The 17,054-nt window shown below is 28.4% G+C and overlaps 1 non-coding gene across 1 annotated transcript; it reads left to right on the top strand.

The window, feature by feature from the left end:
• Positions 1-3,343: 3,343 nt before the first annotated feature.
• On the top strand, positions 3,344-3,415 carry TRNAH-GUG (transfer RNA histidin (anticodon GUG)). The gene has a single exon. It is a non-coding gene; the product is annotated as a tRNA-His (tRNA).
• Positions 3,416-17,054: the final 13,639 nt, after the last annotated feature.

The following is a 17,054-nucleotide window of genomic DNA, read 5'->3' as shown; positions in this document are numbered from 1 at the left end:
TTATTCCAATTCTTTACACCCAACTTAAAAAAAAATAAAAATTTACCAATTCGACCCATTGCAGTTTGTGTTTTATTCTTTTCAACTTGTTTATTTAGCTCATTGTAAAGTTTTCGGATATTTCTTTTTTAATTTACACTCGCTACATTTTTTTATAAATATTTATTTGCTTTTTTTTTTTTGTCTTCATTCATTTGACTGGTTTGATGCAGCTCTCCAAGATTCCTTATCTAGTGCTAGTCGTTTCATTTCAGTATACCCTCTGCATCCTACATCCCTAACAATTTGTTTTATATATCCCAAACGTGGCCTGCCTACACAATTTTTTCCTTCTACCTGTCCTTCCAATATTAAAGCGACTATTCCAGGATGCCTTAGTATGTGGCCTATAAGTCTGTCTCTTCTTTTAACTATATTTTTACAAATGCTTCTTTCTTCATCTATTTGTCGCAATACCTCTTCATTTGTCACTTTATCCACCTATCTGATTTTTAACATTCTCCTACAACACCACATTTCAAAAGCTTCTAATCTTTTCTTCTCAGATACTCCGATCGTCCAAGCTTCACTTCCATATAAAGCGACACTCCAAACATATACTTTCAAAAATCTTTTTCTGACATTTAAATTAATTTTTGATGTAAACAAATTATATGTCTTACTGAAGGCTCGTTTCGCTTGTGTTATTCGGCATTTTATATTGCTCCTGCTTCGTCCATCTTTAGTAATTCTACTTCCCAAATAACAAAATTCTTCTACCTCCATAATCTTTTCTCCTTCTATTTTCACATTCAGTGGTCCATCTTTGTTATTTCTACTGCATTTCATTACTTTTGTTTTGTTCTTGTTTATTTTCATGCGATAGTTCTTGCGTAGGACTTCATCTATGCCGTTCATTGTTTCTTCTAAATCCTTTTTACTCTAGGCTAGAATTACTATATCATCAGCAAATCGTAGCATCTTTATCTTTTCATCTTGTACTGTTACTCCGAACCTAAATTGTTCTTTAACATCATTAACTGCTAGATCCATGTAAAGATTAACATTTATTTGCTATTATTTAATATTAATTTGTTAAATGGTGAAATATACGAACTTATCCTGGGAATAACTATGATATTTGTAGTTCCTTTTTTTTGTTGAAAATACAAGAAAATTAACAGGGAAACCTAAAAGTGAAAAACTATATATAACATTTTTCCTCCTTATTACAAAAAGCCTTAACTCACGATCTTTAACAATCTCTTTACGGCTGAGTTTTTTCCTTTGTTCATTTCTAATTCCTTGTACAAAGTAAAGGAAATATATTGTGATCGCGAGAAATTTCAGATTTCAACGAAAATATCCATTTTGACCATCCCTGAATCCATTTTGACTAGTTTCGGCGTGACGTCTGTACGTACGTACATACGTATTTATCTCGCATTACTCAAGCACCATTAGCCGTAGGATATTTAAATTTTGGATTTAGGACTGTTGTAACATCTAGTTGTGCACCTTCCCTTTTCATTGCAATCGACTGAACCAAAAGTACCAAAAAAGGCCAAAATCCCCAAAAAATTTAATTTTTGAGTTTTTCTTAAGTAATAAGCGCTCATTGAGAGATTTTCAACGATATATCAAAAGTGGTACTTATTTTCATTGGTTCTAGAGTTATAGTCAAATAAAATTTGAGTTAATGAAATATTTGGTTCTTACAAGGGAAGGCACATCGGTTCGACTCAGACTTCATCTCCTTTTTTTTTTAACTTATTTTATTTTAATTTATTTTTTTTCATTTAAATATATTGATTTATTAATAATTATTAATTGTAATTGTTAAACAATTTTTTTTTTAAAATGAAAAAGAATCAGAAGTTATTAGTGAAATAAAATTTTATGCACTTTTAAAAATGTGTATATGTAATTTAATAGGCGAATATATGTAATTTACATACGTGAATATGTAGTAGATTTGGTGAAACATCTGATTATTTAATATTAATTGAAAATGATATCATATTATTTTTGGATTTTCTAGTTTAATTTTATTTACAATCACGTTAACTACAGAGTGACTGAAAAATAGACCCTTACAAGAACAACATATACACTGAGGCATACATGCCCAATTTTTAATAAATTGCAAAAAATTCTTATTTTTTAGTTAATTACTCCTCTGATATTGTCTAATAGGCGTACAAGGAAGTCATGTGGCGCCCACATCAGATTTTTATCTTATTAACATATTAATCGATAAATAATAATTATTCTTGAAATTATAATATAATAATATTAATAGAGATACTTGTTCAAAATTAAAAAATATTTTCATTGATTTATATCATTTTCTGCAATACTAAATATAAATAAAATCAAAGTTAAGGATATGATATGATATAAAATATTAACTATGAAATATTTTATTTCTCATAAATGGTATGATTTCGCTAACTATTAACAAATTTCGAATAACGTATGATAATAATTTTAAAAAATTCTCTATAACCTGATGCAGCACACCGGTCTCATCTCTCATCTACCGGTCATCTCTCCGGTTAACTCGTCGTCGCAAATCGTTTGTTAAACAACTGATTTTCGAAGTCAGAGGTTCAAATCTTAGTAAAGATTAGTTGCTTTTATACGGATTTAAATACTAGACAGTAGATTCCGGCGTACTTTGGTGGTTGGTGTTTAATTAACTACACATCTCAGGAATATCGGCTTGAGTCTGAACAAAATTACAGTTCATTTACACGTACAATATTACACTTCAATTACATGTCAACGTATGCCGAGGTGGGTTGCTTGTTGTCAGTCGTTAACAAATTATAACGTACAGATTAAAAAAAAAATTGATACATCAATTTAAAAAAGGAAATTAAATCTTTGTAACTTAATTATAAATAACCTGATGAACAATACTATTGCCAAAGTGGTTAAATGCTTAAAAAATATTATTAACAGTTTTGTTGTAATATTTGAAATATTTAAAATTATTTTATTTTATTATAGAAATGTTTTTAAAAAGAATTGAAATAAATTTTATAAGTTGATAATATAATATATAAGCTATATATATATATATATATATATACAGCAAAATTACCACGAAACAAATCAGCTGTTTTTATACACACCGCCTTTTTCGTCCTCACTTTTTTGCGCTTCTCTATTTAATGATTGTACAAATACACTAAATCTGACTAAGCGAATGACCTACTTTTACACAATGTATACCGCGTAATATTAGATTGTTTAAAAAAGAATCGTATATTTGTGATATCAGTACTTACAGTCATGTCTGAATAATACATTATTTTAGTTATGGTTTAGTAGCGGCAAAATAACCAGTTCCTCGGTAGCCGTGATCGTATAGTGGTTAGTACTTTGCGTTGTGGCCGCAACAACCCAGGTTCGAATCCTGGTCACGGCAGGAACAAATTTTTTAAATAAAAAATACAGCTTTTTGTTTTTTTTTAATAAAATTAAATTTTGTATATTAATATTAATTTACCAAAATGTTAATTAAAAATATATATCTTTATTAAACATTTGATTATACCCCAATAAAATTAATTAAGAATAGTGTATAGTATTAATTGTTTATTATTATAATTAATAAATTTAATAAAATCGAATAATTAATTAAATAAATCCAATTTTTCTAAAAAAATAACCTATTAACACATAATAATGACTATTTCAGTTGTTTAAATTTTGACCTTTTGATGCAGATAGCAAAGTAATAATAAATTATTTATAAATCATTAATTATTCAATGTTATCAAAACGTAGAAATCTGAAGAATAAAAAAGCTATAACTTTATTGTTGTTTTTCAGGTTTTTAATGATTATTTCACTAAGTTTTATTTTTATTTAAAATTTTGATATCCCTACAAAAAAAAAACTCTTCACATATGAAAAAAAGTTGATAAGGAAAAAAACAGTAATGAGAAAACTGTGTCTTAATAAAAATTAGAAAAATAGAAAACCAACAAAGAAAATCGCTACTGAATACGAGTGAGCAAAGACAATGTAGAATACAGATGTATTTTTTCTCTGACAACTAATTTTCTTTAATTTTTAATTTAAGAATTTCAATGAATTAGTTTCTTTATTCTACATCCATATAAGCCTAAGCGATGATAGTGACGACTAAGTATGAATAAATAAAAAAAAGAAAATTAAACTCCCTACCTACTTTATTTAATTTATTTTAAAAAGAGTTAGGTTATCTTACAGATAACGAGGATCATCGGAGACATTATCTATATAAATAAAAACGTAAATGTTCGTTTGTTCAAAATCTTAAATCTCCAAAAGTTCTTCAGTGATTACTTTGAACTTTTGACGTAACGTTGCATTGGAATACGGTTTGTTTTTATATACCTAAGATGTCAGGTGAAATCATTTATATAGGTAGAAGCAGACCTTATAGAGGTAAAAGCAACACACGCTATACTAAATATTTTACGATTCTATTTCAATGTTTCCGATATGTGTATCCACTATGGAATAAAAAAATACTGGACCGATTTACGCGTGGGGAAAAAGGGAGAAAGGAAGGAAAATCGGAAAAGTTAAAAGGGAAGAAGGGAAAAATGGAAAAATAAAAAAGGCGAAAACGGGGTAAAGAAAAAAGGGGAAAAGGAAATGGAAAAGGAAAAGGAGAAAAAAGAAAAGGGGAAAGAGGAGGGAGAAAGGGAAATAAGGGAAGAGAAATGAGGAAGGAAAGGGAAAATGGTAAAAATGAAAATGAAAAAGAAAAATGGGTAAAGAGGGAAAAGAAAAAGGAGAAAAGGGAAAGGGGTTCACGCCTTTCTTTAAAAAGAAAGGGGTGAACTTCTTTTTAAAGAAAGGGGTGAAAGGGGAAAGGAGAAAGGGTAAAAGGGAGAAAGGATAAAAAGGAAAAGTTAAATTTTGTGAAGTTCCGTTAATGTTTTATCAAACTTTCAATTGTGTTCATATAATTTACTAGATATATATATATATATATATATAGATATATATATATATATATATATATAGATATATCTAGCAATCGATATGTAATCTAGCAATAGCAAAGCATTGCCAATTCTGTTAGTTATTAATAAAGGAAAAAAATTATGAAAATCAGTTCATCTGGTGAAGAATAAGACGTGGAAAATTGGTAATAAAAGCCTTTTGGATCAAAGTTTTTCTTTTTTTCTAGTCTGTTTAAAACAAATAAATAAATATAAAACTTTCTTTTAATGTTTAATATTTTCTTTTAAATTAAGCTTTTTGAATTTTTGTCGTTAAAATAAATATTTACGAGTAAAATAATATTTGCTCATAGAAATAAAAAATAAAAAATTTCGGTTCTTTTAAAAAAGAGGACACCTGTTAAAATTTTTTCAAGTAAAAATCTTATTGTACATTTCATCGAACAAATAGGTGGACTTTAAATCAAAATACTTTTATCTACCAAAATAACTTTGAATTATAGCTTATTTGTAATTATTATTATTATTATCTGTAGAAATAATTAAGATTTAATTAATTTTATTATAAATTTGTGGTAAATTCTCTTTTAAATTTGTCCCCTTTTCTCTTTTTTTAATTTTTCATATACGAAAGAAATAGTAAAGAACAATTCTTGACAAAAGCCTAACCAATTTAAAACATGAAACAGAATATTGGTTAAAAGTTCTGGGGAAAAGTAAACATGTGTTTTAATTAGTAAAATACATATTGCATTTCCCACTTCCCTCTTATTCTATCAGCCTACAGTATGTAATTGAGTAGCCCACGGGAGAAGAGAGAATTTTTTAAAGAGGGATGAGGAGGGATATGTAGGTCAATATTACATATTATTTATACATGTTTGTACATAAACACGTGTGTACAAGAACAGATAATTCATGCGCATCTTTATTGTTATGCACACGAACGCACATACGATTTCAGCTTTACATATCGAGTATTTTTTACATACTTTATTAAATGTAAAATGTATATTTCTGGAACCGGCTTTGTTCGAATGTATTTTGTGTCACTTGCAAGTTAAAATAAATTCCAAAAAAAATTCTTTATATTTTTAATCAGTGAAAATAGTACTTTATACTTTAAAATAACATACATTTTAATGATATTTATTTCTTAAATACTACGAGTAATTAAAAAGTTTAAATATATTTTTACATTTATTTTTTTAACTTCAGCATTGCATTACAAATCTTAACAAAATAAGTTATGATAAAACGATTTGATACAAATATAAAATGGCTTAAAAATAAAAGCAACATACATTAATAAAGTTTATCAAATAAATTATGAATTAAATCTATTAAATTTAAAAAATTAATTCAAGTAAAACGGCAATATATTGATAAAAATATCATACTGAAAGGGACTTGAAAATGTCAGTATTTTCAAACTATTATTCTTTTTAATATTTTCATATAAAATGCTGATTTTGTCTAATTGTTTTGAACAGTTTGATTGAAATCTGTTAAATTCTTTTTAATTGTTAACGAAAATTACACAATTGTAAAATTATATGTAAATACAAAAATGCCCTGGTTTTATCACCTTACAGACAGACTTCGATGATTTTTGTTTTAATTTTTTTGTAAAAAATCTCGTTTGTTCGTCCCTTGGAAAGTTTTTTCAAGATAATAATTTAAATGGAACTTTCCAATTTTATTTTAATCATTATACAATTTTGTAGTAACGATATAACGGTAAAATCTGATTTTCAAAATATTTTTATCGGAAATTAAAAAAAAAAATAGTTGGAAAACTAAAAAAAAAAATCTAGCAAAGTATGCATGACTTTTCCGGCTATTAAAAATAAAATTTAAAGGAATTAGAGCCAAAAAACAAATATATATATATTTTTTTAAGATATGTAATAAATTTTAAAAATGATTTTTATTTAACTATTCATACATTTTTTTCAAGTTTAACAGATTTGCGTAAGTAAAATTTTCTGTAAATTAACATCCCTTCAATAAAGAGTAAAATAAGAAAAAGAAAATGTACAAAAACAAATTTCTGCATTTTAGGTCAGGGGTCAATAATTTAAAAAAATCTGATATGGCAACACATGACTTCCTTGTGTCCCTATTAAATTACATTTACACATTTTTTCAAAATGAAAAGTATATAAAATGTTATTTCGTTAAAAACTTCTGATATATTTTTTTTGTTCATCGTAATTTTTTTTACAATGATAGGTTAACAATTAATAAATCAATATATTTAAATTAAAAAAAGAAGTTAAAATAAAAAATAAATGAAGTGTAGTCGGATTCAAACCGATGTGCCGTCCCCTAAGATCCAAATATTTCATTAATTAAACATTTCTTTGGCTATAACTCTGGAACGAATGAAAATAAGTACCACTTATATTATATCGTTGAAAATATCTCAATGAAGACTTATTACTTCAGTTAAAAAAAAGTCAAAATCCAATGTTTTTTTTTTTTATTTTGTTTTTTTGGACAATTCTGGTTCAGTCGATTGCAATCAAAAGGGGAAGTCCAAACTAGATGTTACTACAGCCCTAAATCCAAAATTTCAACATCTTACGGCTAATGTTTTTTGAGTTATCGGAGATACATACGTACAACCGTACATACATACGTACAGACGTCCCACAGAAACTAGACAAAATGTCAAAATGGATATTTCCGTTGAAATCTGGAAACCCAAATTTTTCGCGATTACAATAATTCCTTTAAATCGTAGACCGAAGTAAAAATTGTATAAATTTCTTGATAGCTCAAGATATTATAGCTTATATTATAATAATATAGCTATATTATATAGCTTAAGATAGTATTAGTCTAGAAAAAGTAGTAGGACCCTAATAAGTAAATATTTACAAAAACAATCGATACTCTCATAAATAAATCGATATTTATGACATGATCACCATATTTTCCCATTAAAATAGCTAGTAATCTAGCTATATTCTCCGGGAAAGTAATTTAGGATATACTTCTGTAATCCAGATAGCATTTAATTCAATAACATTTTACTTGGTTTCATCAATTCTTTTATTTCTATTTTTTTTTTGTTTATTCTTAAAATATATCTATTTTTTTGTTTTTTTAAGTTTCGTCGTTTTTTCACGCTATTTTTTTTTAGTTTCCTTTTAACGACTTTCCTATCACAGCAATTCATTCATTGTCTACCTAGATTTTAAATAATTAAAAAATATTTAATTAAGTAGACTTTAAACTAATAATAAAACTAACTAAAAATTTCTATGAAAATAAAAACAATAACTTTTTAATATGTATTTAAATTATTTTTTTTTTTAAGTTGGAGCAAAGTTAAAAATTTATAAAATGGTATTATTTGTCGCGGTTTGTGCTGACGTTTGAATTTTGAAATATTTTTTTTTCCTTAAAACAATTGGTTTTAGTTTATTTGTTAAAAGAGCAGTCGTAACCTATAAGGGATCAAAATATTCGTTCGTTGGAATTTCTTCTCAGGGTATTTTTTTTTATATTTTCTGAGTCAATCGTTATAAGATTATAAATGTATCAAAACAAATATTTAAAAAAAAAATGTCACAGCTGTTTTACAAACAACGACGCTCAAATTTGCCGGTAAAAACTGTTCTTACTCGCATAAAAATTCTCTCCCGATATCTGCTTGTTCTTTAAGCTGTAAAGCCAATATTTCAAACTTTATCTGATGAAGATCTGTTAATAATATGTCTCCACGGACCGATGCAGAACTCCAACGAGTATCTCGACCACATAATTTGGAACCGGTTGCCAAAAAATATTTTTGTCGGAAAGAAAACCTTTGAGTTTGGAGTATATGATACAGAGTCAACATTTAATAAGGAAACATTAACGAGAGTGAAGTTCTGCAGAATGTTTGAGTCAATCCGGTTCTTATAACTGTAAAAATGTTTAAAAAAATATTAACCAGGAACGGGTAACCGAGAAAAACAGTCCAAGAAATGCAAAAAAAGGCAAGACAGACAAGCCGAAATAAAATGCTAAAGCTAGAAGATCAGGAAGATACCATTGACCCAGATTATGAATTTGGGCAGTTTTAAAACAGTAAAAAAATCTTATTTATGTAATTTTTATATCCCGTTTTCAAAAAATCATATTTTTCTATATTTATGACCCATTATCTTAGCAACCACTGAAGATAACAACTTGAATTTTTTTGTCATTATTCTATATGTATCTTTCAATACATCTAGAAGTTTGAAGATACGTAAAAAATTATCCGTTAAGAAAAAAACAGTTCCTAAAAATTGAAAAAAAAGTATTATTATTATTAATTTATACTTCATTATGGAAGTAGTTTATAGTAATAATTCTAGATGAATGTATAATTTACTTAGAATATCAAGTATCCAAAAACATTTGAAGCCTGTAGCATTAATAGTTCTCTTCAGTATAACTAAAATTAACATAGTAAAGGATTGGCGATAACGACTATAGATAAATTAAAATAAAATAGGCAATTTCATTTTTTTTTTGAAAATGTTTCTTAACCGTATTAAATTTTCAGAAAAATTAAGTCAAAAAAAAAGTTAATTAATAAAAATTAATTAATTAATTAAAAACTGATTAAAATCGTGTTCATAGAAAAATTATACTCCGTCAGAGCTGCAGTATTTAACATGTATTTTGCAAGCTACTATTTTTTTCCATCAACTGTATATTTTTTTCGTAGCCTCTGGCAGTTAACGGTTCCGTGCACCGGGCAGTTTTCACGTATGTTGTTCACACGTACTCGTTTGGCAACCTCTACCTATTTGATAAGTACGTCGTTCGAGATTCTCATTTAATATATATATTCTCTACAGCTAACGTACAATTTACATATTCCGAATTCTTTTCATATTCCAAGTTCTATAATTATTCTTTATTTTCTCTATATCCCTTTTCTTAATTTTATCACGATTGAAATTTCTCTACTTTTTATCTTTCGCGGATAATTTAAACTAAAATAAAACAAATAACTCTCAGTATCTGAAATTCTAACATTTCAGTAGTATTTCACAAAGGTGACGTACAAAAATCAAAGGAAAAATAACTATATTTACAAAATTTTATTGATTACTTTTATAACACTGCAATATATTAATGATACTCGAACAGCAAAATAAGACATATCTAGATATGTTTTACTATCTTTTATTTATTAAGTTTTGACTGAAAAATAATTGGGATTGGGAAAATAGTGTGCCAGCCGGCTGCCAAATATGTTAACCGACTCACACACAAAAAACATCTTAAGATTCAGCGATACAGTGTTCTTATCTAGATTCATGTATTGTTCGAGAAGGAGTCGATTGTTTTTCATCTAATATTTTAATAAGCTGTTGCATAATTTATCGTTAATATAAAAGTAACGAGCAATCCTTTTAATCATAGTGTATGTCAGAGATCAGTATGAGGACTGAAGATCACCCAGCAAGAAATCAGAGTTGCGTATAAAAAACCTGAGACTCATGCGATGAAAATGACCTGAGGATGAAGGGACGAAGGACAGCCCCCTGTGGAGCCGTTGTGCGTCTGCACTTGTGCGGATGGCGACGGTGATGAAGCACGGGGACTCTGGACCCCTGGACTCTAAAGGCACCTCCTGGGGCCGCGCAGTGCTTAACTGCAGGACCGGCCCCGGAGGGGGGGAAACTGGAAACGGTTAAATAGGAGTTTTAGTCGGTAGGGTGCGGGTTCACATAGGCTTTTAATAATATCTAGCCGAACCCGTGCGAGTCCGACACTCCCCCATTTATAGGGGGTGCGTAAATGATATTTTTCAGACTCATCTATAACAAAAAAAATGTCATTTTTCAACAAAAATTATATCTTCTGGATTTTATAAATTTGATAAAACTATTAGATTTAGACCTAAATATTTTTCAAAATGATTAAATTATAACTGAAAATTATAATGATTGAAATGACTTAAGTTATAATGATTCACGTAAGTAACTAATGATGACTAATGTTGGTTCGCTAAGTATAATGATGAATGAATTATAATGATGTTTTATTACTAGAATATAAAATTTTACAACCAAACCAACGTAGGATATTGATTTTAAGAAAAAATTCATAAGATTGCCTTTTAAAGAATAAAAATTTTATTGAATTATAAAAAAATATTTTATTCTATATAGTAGATATAGAATAGTGTGTGTGTCTATGTGCTACACACACACACGCACACACTCATACTATAATAATATAGATTTTATTTTGTAAGTCAACAAAAAAAGAAAACCCGTCTTGAAACTAAGATAATAAATTTTAAAACTTATAAGGAAAGTTTTTAAAAGGAGAAATTTCAATTAGAATGAGTTTTAGGTGTAAGTTGTTGAAGTTTATGTTTATTTTATATTCTGTATACCCCACCCTACACAATCATTCTATCTCTTTCTAATAATTTACAACGCTACAAGCATTTTAACTTTCTTGACATTGTTGACCGAGTAAATATGTCTTAAAGCTATCCGGTTACTGGACCGTTATACGTAGACTAAAAATGATGAAAATAAAAGTTAAATCGATCAGGTTTTTGTTATATTGAGTTAATAACGAATCAAAATATGATTAATAATTGTTTTTTTTTGCGTCAGTTATTTTTTTTTTAAATCAATAAATAGTCGTTCGTTTTAGTAACGCAATAAAAAATTTTAAAATTAATAATAAATGTAACTTTTCAATGGACATATTACATAAATGAAACCTGTAATAGATTTTTTGCCGACATATTTTCAGTCACTCTAACTTAATCCCATTTAATAACAAATTGAGAAATATAAAGTTCCCATATTTCTATAGAGAATATATTCTGTAGTACATATAAATGGATGATATTATAGTAGAGTTGTCTTAGAGGCTACCGACACAGAAATAAAGCTTATATAATTTTACGGTTTCTTTTCAACCTTAAATTTCGCTTTAAATTATTTTTAGGAAAAAACATAATAAATATTAAAAAGTTTTCCATTTATCGTATAATGATGATCTCTTTTTTCATATTATCTCGAAAAACTTGAGTATCTAATAAAGAGTTTACTTGAACAGTTAACATTGTTTCGTCGTCAATCATTTGATTGATTTTATTCTGGATTAAATTCTGTTGAAGATAATTTTTTTATTTCAATATACCAAATATCCTTTTTAAAGTAGTGTCCGTTTTAAAATTTAAAAAAAATGAAAAATATGAACAAAATTTATCTCTTAAGCATTTATTACAAACAACATTTATTTACTACTTTTCTACATAGTTACTTACAAGTTCAACCAATTTTCATAGCGTTTCACAAGCTTCTTCGTTTTCTCTTTAAAAATTTCCTCCCCCAGCGACTTAAACAACCACACAGTAACATCCTTTTTCAATTCGTCTCTCTCATCAAACTTCGGTGATGCAAGCAGCCGTTTAAGGTAAAAAAAAATATACGCTGGGAGCTACATCAGGTTTGTAAGGAAAACGATTGAAAATTTTATACCTCTCATTTTCCAGATATTGTCACACAAAAACAAAATTCGCGGAATAGCATCCCACTTAGTTTTTTTATAGCTCGTCTAAGATTTTCTAATTTTCGCTATACGTATCGTATATTTACAGTAGTTCTCCGATCGCTAAATTTGACAAGCAAGACGCCATTTCGTCCCAAAAGACAGTGGCCGTAAGTTTCTTTACTGAACGTTTTCGTTTGGACTTCTTCGAAGAGATATGTTTTTTGTTTTTTTGGGCTAGGACATAATAATACCAAAATAAAACAATTTATGTTAATAACACCAAACTTAAAATTAAAATAGCACCATACATATAAAATTAACGATTAAAACGCGCTATATCATAATGAAAAATACTCCTCACACAGTACAACATACACTTATAGTTTCTATACCGTACGTTAAAGGCGAAATAAAACCTCAGTGAAATAACAACAATATAAATCTAAATTAAAAAAACAAAATTATCATTTGGCACACGGCATAAATAGACGAAACACATAAAATTATTTATTCAAAACCAACAATATCACCGACAAAACAGTAAAATTCTAAAACAATAATAAAATACTAAAAAAACACATTAAAATAATTTTTAAATATTGGAATATATACTCACGACCTTAATAAGACATTTGATAGCATCATCAAATTGTTCTCAATATATTACGGATGTTAGTCTATAATTTAAATTTTCAACATTGCATATTACAAACAGTTCCCAAGGATGTGATGTATCGTTTAGTAGGCAGTCAAGGCGAACACAAACGGGTGTATCGATCCATTCATGAAATGTGCGTAAGTGAATTTAATGTGCCCTATTCGCAAACGTCAAATAATAACCTTCTCTCGACGGTTATTCTTGCATGAGGAGCTCCATAGTGACACAGTGTTCTTATTTAGATAAAGTTTATCGATGATGGTAGCATTCCATTTACTTTACCGTTCATTACAAACTATCCTCTTCAAAACTTCGAACAGATGATGACCGCCATTGCATCGATTGCTTTGTTTTGACGTTCGAATAAGAAATCCAGGATTCATCTCCGGTAACATTGCAAACAAACAATTCATCACCTCCATTCTCGTAACGCCGCAATTTATGCCTTAAGGCATAAATTTCTGAGGCGTTACGAGACTACCACACTCACAAAGGGGCGTCGGTGTTTTACCCCATTTATACAGGAAATAGGCGCACCTACCATGCTGAGTTTGTATTCTGTTTAACGTTGACCATGTCTTACGTGGCAAGTCAAAACCCGGCAGCCTTTGAGTACCATGGGATTTGGTTATTCTGCTTTGTGGTCCATTCTTGACGCCAGGCGTCAGTTAGGTTAAATCAGTCCTCTGTGGCAGCAATTGCTGTTTTAATAGGTGGCTTTCTAGATCGAAGGCGACCACGATTGGCATCAGTAAAGCTAGTTCGCCTCCATGTGGTGCACCCTGGGTAACGCTAAATGAGCTAGCAGATACTGACAGTCAGACGGTACCAAAAAGATACGTTCTCCTGACCACGCAGATACTAGCCTACATGTTTGTTGTATTTTACAAGTACATTAAATATGTTTATTTTTCTTTATATATTATAACTTATTTATCCTCCTATACCTATTACACATTATGACTTTATCAATCCAGAACATCTTATAATCTATTATTTAATTTATAAATCGTAATAATCTATTTGCAAATCTTCTAATAATAATATTTCAAAGGCTCTTCTTTTTAAAACATTAATTTCCCAATTATCTTTTATGTAGATTTCATAAGTAAACTACCTATTGTAATGGGTACCATGATTCGACTTTCGGAAAATTTTAACATTTTCGTGTTTCACATACCCCAGACCCGAAAATCACCATCAGTTCAAAAGATTATATATATTACACTTTCTTGTGGACACGATAACTGCCGTAATTTTTCGCCAATCAATTTCAAAAAGATACATAAAATCTAACGACCCAAGATCTCGGTCGAGTTCGATAATGGGCAAAATCGGACCATGGAGGTCGAATGGGGGGCTTTTTCGAGAAAAAAAATATTGCTATAACTTTCTTATTAAGTAAAATATCAAATTCATTTAATGTTTCTACTATTCTTTGGATAAGGGCCTAAAACTTATCTAAGTAAAGGTTTTTTTTCCACCCCCTGAACGAATGGTTGGTCCAGGGGGTGGAAAAGATGGGGTTTCTAAGACAAAAAATCAAACCTCCCTTAATAGGCACAGTATCGAATCGATTTGAAGTGGTCGTTAGTCTTCTAAAAATTACCTAAAACTTTTGTCTTTAACAATCTTTGATAGGACCAACCCTTACGGCAAGAATGACCAAAATTTTGCTGGAATTGTAAAAAGATGGGGCTTGTTTTATGCTAAATATGTGAACATTTTTTCATATGCCACCATTGCGTATTGAGTAAATTTAAACTTTTTCTTAACTTTAAGGTGGAAATCTTTTTTATCCCCTACTTAGCACCGGTGAAGTTTATCTCCGCCTTCCGGTGTAGCGAAGGAATTTATTTTTTTAATTTTCTGTAAAATCTTCTTATTCTTTGACGTTTTAGAATTTCTTATTGTTTAATTTTGGCACTTGTAAGTACTTCAAATAAATTAAATAACAAAGGTTACTTTTTTTAAATGTCTGATATCGTTAAATCTTCTTTTCTGCTCAAAGAGTGGCCTTCGTTTAGTCAAACTATTTTTAACATATTTTTTTAAAACATCCATTCCTCTTTATTTTGCCGCTTTTCTAACAAGACTAAGTTTTAGTTGTCTTCTTTATTTAATTATCTTTCTTTGACTCTCATTTATTATTAAATTAAATACATCCGTTATTTAAGATAAGAGGGAGAAATTAAAAAAATACATAATAAATATATTTAAAAATTTTTTAAATACATTAAAAAAATATTTTGTTGCAACCATACTTTGGAATAATTATGAACACTGTTTGCAACGTATAATCACAAAACTCTCACTTATACTATTGACAACGGATAGATAACGATTCTGAACAAAGCAAAATTGTAGTCGGTGAGTACCTTATCCTCCAAGATAAAATATCGAAATTGTTTGTAATTCAATTGACACATCAAATAAAAGTTACTGAAAATTGGATTTAAATAAAGTATCCATTATAAAAACATGATTTTATCTATGAAAGTTCTTAAATAAAACATAATATTTTTTATTAAAAAAAATATTATAAAAATATTAATATAATTAATATTTTTAATAATATTTGCATATTTATATATTTTTTATTATTTACATAAATGTTTTATATAATGGAATTTTTAATGGTAGAATAACAACGTTTGCTGATGATACGGTGCTTAATTATATAATAAAGAATGTGGAAATAATAAAAAAGAACATCGAAAAATACGTGATTAGAATGAGACGGTAAAGGCGTTATTAAATGGTTAACAAAGAATCAAATAATATAAGGTGTAGTAAAAGCTGATTACAGAATGACCTGTGAGGTTCCGTACATCGGAAAAATAAACATGATACAAAAACTACAAATCATAAATCATCCGAGGAACGGTATTACCAACGTCATTACAATTATAACTTTATCTGTACTTATACGGACTCTTCAGCAGTGGAGAACAAATATCGAATTGCGTCTTCATAAACAACGGTAGCTATGTAGAACATATTATATAAATAAAAATGGTTTATTTTCTATGTATGAAACTTAATTGGATATAGTAATTAATTTTTCAATTAAAGTGCTCACCGAACTATTTATAAAATAATGAATAAATATCGTAATGTAAATTGTAAGTTAGATAAGAGTTTTTTTGTGTTTCCTGTTTAGCTTCCGGGAATTACCGTTCAGATAATACTTCAGAGGATGAATGAGGATGATATGTATGAGTGTAAATGAAGTGTAGTCTTATACAGTCTCAGTTCGACCATTCCTGAGATGTGTAGTTAATGGAAACCTAACCCAAAGAACACCGGTATCCACGATCTAGTATTCAAATCCGTATAAAAATAATTGACTTTACTAGGACTTGAACGCTGGAACTCTCGACTTCCAAATCAGCTGATTTGGAATCTAGTGGATCACCACTAGACCAACCTGGTTGGTTAAGTAAGATAGACACTACTTATGTCCAACAATACCGCTGGTTACGTGATAAAAGATTTACGAGTAATTATACATGTAAATATCGTGGATCAAGCATTTTAAAAAAATAAAAAAATAATTAGGAGTAGTTATTCACAAATTTAAGAATTTTTGTCCACCAAAGGTATTCAAATTTTATATCGTGCACTAATCGAGTTAAGATTAATGTACGGTTTGTCGTGTCGGGAGGAGCATATTATCAAATGTAGAACCGGTATTTATTACTCAGAAACATATAATTAGATTAATTTCAAATAAAAATCGAATGGCAAAATATTTTTTTCATTTTTTAAGAAACTTAATATTTTTACCCTTAGATATTTATATATTTAAAAAGTTTTTTGGATCTTTGTTAATAAAAATACAAATAGTAGATTAAATAATACAGAAGATATAAGAAAATCATGTAAAAAAAGTCGTTTTTACACTGCCTAAAACAAGACTTGAATGATAT

The sequence above is a fragment of the Lycorma delicatula genome, chromosome 10 (assembly GCF_047948215.1).
Source record: "Lycorma delicatula isolate Av1 chromosome 10, ASM4794821v1, whole genome shotgun sequence".
NCBI classification, from domain to species: Eukaryota; Metazoa; Arthropoda; class Insecta; order Hemiptera; family Fulgoridae; genus Lycorma; species Lycorma delicatula.
The sequence above is the reverse complement of the archived record's forward strand: the minus strand, read 5'-3'. Positions and strand labels throughout refer to the sequence as shown.